The following is a 4,855-nucleotide window of genomic DNA, read 5'->3' as shown; positions in this document are numbered from 1 at the left end:
GGGACAGGGCGCCTTTCAAGCTGACAATTGTCACTGCCCAGGCCACCGTAGCTCTCAGAAGAGAATGTGAAATCGAACAGTGACATCATACAAAGTTTCACAGTCGCCCACGACAAATTTCAAAACAACAACATGTTCATCGCGCGAAATCCTGTTAATCAAACACTTGAATCCGCCATATTTACAAAATTCTACAACAAAGCCGCTTTAACATAGTCCAGTTCTCGGTTCTGCTACAAAATTGTCACAAAGAGCTTAATCTGTGCTTTTTCATAAAGAGGGCTTATTTTTTGCAAGCCATGTGTCTCTCTGGTACATTCTTCCACTGGACGACGTTCCAAACTGCTTTTAGATAATCAGGTCTGGCATGTTGATACTGAAGGTAGCACACAGGTCCCCACACGTCCATTCCCAGCAGCGGAATGAGACCCGCTGTTCCTCGCAGGAGGGTCCTGGGAGAACAAGCGGCAATCTGTAAGTGTCCCAGCTCCCTATTGAGACCAAGCCAACCCCAGCCGGAACCTTGAACACCCAACAGATACAGCTGATGAACTTCTCCTGAAACTTGTCGAAGGAACTGAAGTCGTGCCTGATGGCTTCCAGCAACTGCCCATTGTGTTGTCCACCCCCGGTGGGGCTCCGGTGGGTCCAGAAAATGGTCTGGTTGGTATGGCCTCTGCCATGGAACAGGCCGGGGAGCTACCTGAGTTGTAACATTACCCGTTGCCCAGAGCCTCACTATACTGCTCCTCGGTGATGTTCAAGTTGTTCACGTAAGGGGCCTGGTGTTTGCTGTGGTGCCGCTGCACGGTCTGGGTGTTCATGTGCGTCTCCAGGGTGCCATTATCCTAAGACAAGCCTGGCAGGCTGTGCTTCTGCCTGGAGCCCAGAACAGGGCCAAGGTTGGGGCCGGCTTCCAAGAAACGTCTCTGTGGTTGATCGATCGCATCATCCTATCTAACAAGATGCTGTGTAGGATTCTAATCTCTTTTTAAATTTGTTGAGACGTGTTTTCCTGGCATATGGTCTATTTTGGCAAATTGTTCATTCTGTCTATTGGTGGGATGATCTACGTATGTCCTTTAGGTCAAATGGGCTTATAGTTTTATTTAAATTTTCAATGCCTTTATGACCTTCGTAAGTTGTTTTACCTAGAATTGGAAACGATGTGCTGAAGCGCCTTACTGTTATTGTGGAGTTGTGTATTTCTTATTGTATATTAGTATATGTTTCACGCATGCTGGAGCATTGATATTAGGTGCCTACAGATGTATGATTATTATGTTCTCTTGAGAGAGTAACTATTTTATTAGTATGTAATAGGTTTTTTTACTCTGTTGTAGTTGACGTAAGTATTGCCACTCCCTCTGGTTTTCATTTGCCTGTTGCATGAGGTATTTTCCCCCTCCCTTCGTTTTCAGTCTGTTTGTGTTCTTATGACTAAAATATGCATCTTGTAAATAGCAAAGTCATAAGATTTACAAACCCATTCTCTGTCTTTTGCATGGGAAGTTTAAACAACTTACAGAACACGACCTTGTATGGTGACTACCTTATAAAGTTTGCTATTTGCTTCTTGAGTGTTCCACATCCTCTTTCTTTTCTTATTCTGGGTTTTCTATTTTTATTTGAATTCAGCTGCTTTCTGATGATGATCCCTTTTGTTTTCTTCATTTTTTTTATTCTTTGTAGGTTAATGGGTGCATTTTAGTTTTTACTGCATACAGTACATTACACAACTTATAATAGCGACAGCATTTAATGTATCAACTATATATAGCATACAGCCTTAACATATTAAATGCATTCCTGATAAACCCTTGCCTCCCTGTGTCTCTTGGTGAGTCTCCAACAACATCACTGTCTTTGTATCTTGGATAGGTTGACTGTCTACCTCCTCCTTATAAGCCTGATGTTACAGTGATTGTGAAATTCGATCATTGAGTTTATTCTGTGTAAATAATATGTACTTGGTCCTTATGACTGTTCGTGTAGATTTTTTTAGCTATTTTTCCCCCACCCCTTGTATAGATTTGAGTATTTGTTTAGGGTTCTTACTTTTTCATCTGGAGAACACCCTTGAATAACATTTGCAGAGATAGTCTATTAGCACATTATCAGAACTTTTTTTTTTTGGAGAGGGGGCAATGCCTTGATTTGCTAGGTGTGTTTTTTGTTTTGTTTTGAGTGACAGTTTTACAGGATCAAGTATTCTTGGCGACCACTTGTTTTTGTTCCATAGTGTATGTTGCTCCATCGTCTCCCGGCTTCTAGAGTTATTGGGGGAGGACGCGGCGTATTACATTGTGTTTTTCCTTTGCCGCTTTCAGAAATCTCTCCTTGTTCGGGTTTTCGGGAATTTTATTAAACGACGTGACACAGAGCCTATCTTATGTACCTTTTCTAATTGGGGACAAGTAGCTTCCTATAATTGCAGGTGTGATTCTCTGTCAGGTCTGGGGCTTTTTCTTTGATACTAATTCTAACGTTAAATTTATTAATTTAACCTCACGCTTCCATTTAACTTAATTCACTTTTCTTTGTTCTTTTTTCTTACTTTTCTTTAGATCTGAAACTTTCAACTATCCAATATTCAAGTCTGCTTGCTCTGCCTGTGTCCGTTCCATTATGTTGTTGGGCGTTTGCTTCTTGTTGTCTTTCTTAAATTAGTTGCATTATGTTTCTTTACCGATAGTTCTTTTCTCCTTCTTAATGTTTTCAATTTCCTGGTTGAATTTCTCATTTTGCTCCTCCATTAGTTTCCAGGTATTTGTTAGCTTATTGACCGTGTGCTTTTAGCTTTCTTTAAACATGTTTAGCAACATTACTTGAATTTTTTTTTTTTAAAAAACCTGACCACCATCAGATAAATTTCCTCTTCCTTATTGCTTTTTCCTGTGGCTGGTCCTTCTTCTTTTATGCATGTCTGTGTTTTGCTAGTTGTTTGTTTTTGTTGTTGTTGTTGTTCAATTGGGCTCATTTTGATATCTTTTTAAAAAGTAGTTTGGATTTTGTTTTCTGATTTTTTTAGGGGAGAATTTTCTAGCTATATTTAGTTAATTTCACTCCACAGTGGTCTCCTAAAGGTGCTCATTGAGCACAGGGGATTATATGTCGACCTGCTAACCACAAGGTCAGTTGTTCAAACCCACCAGGGTGCATCCCAGGAGAAAGATGAGGCTTTCTGCTTCCATAAGGTTTTACAGCCTCAGAAACCCCTGGAGAGAGTTTGCCCTTTCCTCTAGGTTCTCTGTGCTACAGTCAGCCTGATGGCAGTGTTTTGTTTTGCTTTGTTTTGTTTTGTATCCGTTGTTGTTTTATTCTCCTTAGAACCACAGGAGAGGACTCTTATCCTTGGCACTTTGTTCAATATTGTTTCAGGAGCTCAGGTTCCGGGCCTCTGGAATTCAATGCCCATGCAAGGCAGAACTTAGCTGGCTGCCAATGCTGATGGGCATGAGTGTGGGTAGTTGCCATTCCTCGGGTGAAGGTGGGGAGCACGCTAGGTCTTTCCCTCATGGGCACCTCTCCGTGGCATGCTGCTGTGGCCAGGAGGTTAGCTGCTTCCCTCTGTGAAGAAACCCCCATAGCGCCCGGCCACCGTGGTGCATGGATCATGTCCTTATCGATGTGGATCATGTCCTTTTCGATGTAGAAGTGCACCTCTGGGGTGGACCGGAACTCACCGTCCAGGACGGAGATGCCGCTGGTCTGTGCCAGGTTCATCCTGTGTTTGAAGACCAGCAGCTGGATGCGGAACTCCTGCTCCGTGCAGTCCAGGAGGCCAGCCTGCACGGCCACCGGCAGTGGTGGCGTAGAGCTTGAGGAAGCTGCGGATGGTGGGGAGCTGGGCCTGCTGCTGCACCTCGTCCTGAAGAGCTCCTCGTGGACCTGCGGGCCACCCTTCTGAGGACACGGCTTCTTGTCCCCGTACTTATCACGCAACTGGAGCTGGATGCTGTCGTCCACGCTCGTGGGGTACGTGGTGAGGGTGCCGGCCACTAGCGGGTGCAGCTGCTCCTTCTGGCGGTTGGGCATCTTGGACTTGTATGTGGTCTTCTGGAACATTCGCCTGATCCTTGGCTCCTGTGTTTGATATTATCTCTGGTTGTCAATGGGTTGGTAGATAAAATGTAGTCAACACCCAGCATAAGAAATGATATCACATAATCACTTCTATGGTAGGGTCTTCTATGAGCAGGCAATCAATTCAAAGGAAGTTTGGGGGTGGGGCAGGGATGCAGCAGTATGCTTCCCATAAAACTTGTGAGCTTATTGCTAGAGCTGGAGCCTGCATCTTGCTCATCATCTGACCTCCAGTACGTTGAACTTGATCCAGTGACACAAGTATCCGTATTATCTACCCATCCTCTATGTCATTGGCCTTGGTAGCCTGTGAATCTCACCTGTTTACCTTGCATTCATTTACCTCTGCAACCAGTATCCTGCTATCTGACCTGCCAGGCTTAGTGCCACCAACCACTTCCTAGCTGAATGCCTTTGGACAGGAGGCTGGTTGGCAGCGTGGGGTACCCTCTGGGCATTTATCGGTGCTAGAGGAGATTTGTAGAAGCTGAGAGGTCATGTGATTGAGGCTGAGGAGCGACTTGCTGGCTAGCATAGCTGAGAAGAGCACTGTGGACAAAACACACACAAAATACAGCATCCTTACCATTTTGGGTCCTGACCTGTAACCTTCCCACTTCCCAAGAAACCCTATAACCATGGGTTTTCTGTGAGTTCTATGTAGCAATTGGCATAAAGCCGAGGGCATTCACAGAGAAATTAAGGTGCTTTAAAACACACTCAAGCCAAGTAGAGGGTCAGGGGAGGGGGAGTTCATGTCAAAATAACA

The 4,855-nt window shown here is 44.3% G+C and overlaps 1 pseudogene; it reads right to left on the bottom strand.

Moving 5' to 3' along the window:
* Nucleotides 1–283: 283 nt before the first annotated feature.
* Nucleotides 284–4,068, bottom strand: LOC101662460 (annotated as a pseudogene).
* Between the last annotated feature and the right edge of the window lie 787 nt (nt 4,069–4,855).

The sequence above is a fragment of the Echinops telfairi genome, unplaced genomic scaffold, assembly GCF_000313985.2.
Source record: "Echinops telfairi isolate 266 unplaced genomic scaffold, ASM31398v2 ScPeMD7_4225;HRSCAF=4972, whole genome shotgun sequence".
Classification (NCBI taxonomy): Eukaryota; Metazoa; Chordata; class Mammalia; order Afrosoricida; family Tenrecidae; genus Echinops; species Echinops telfairi.
This window is presented reverse-complemented; position numbering and strand designations above follow the sequence as displayed.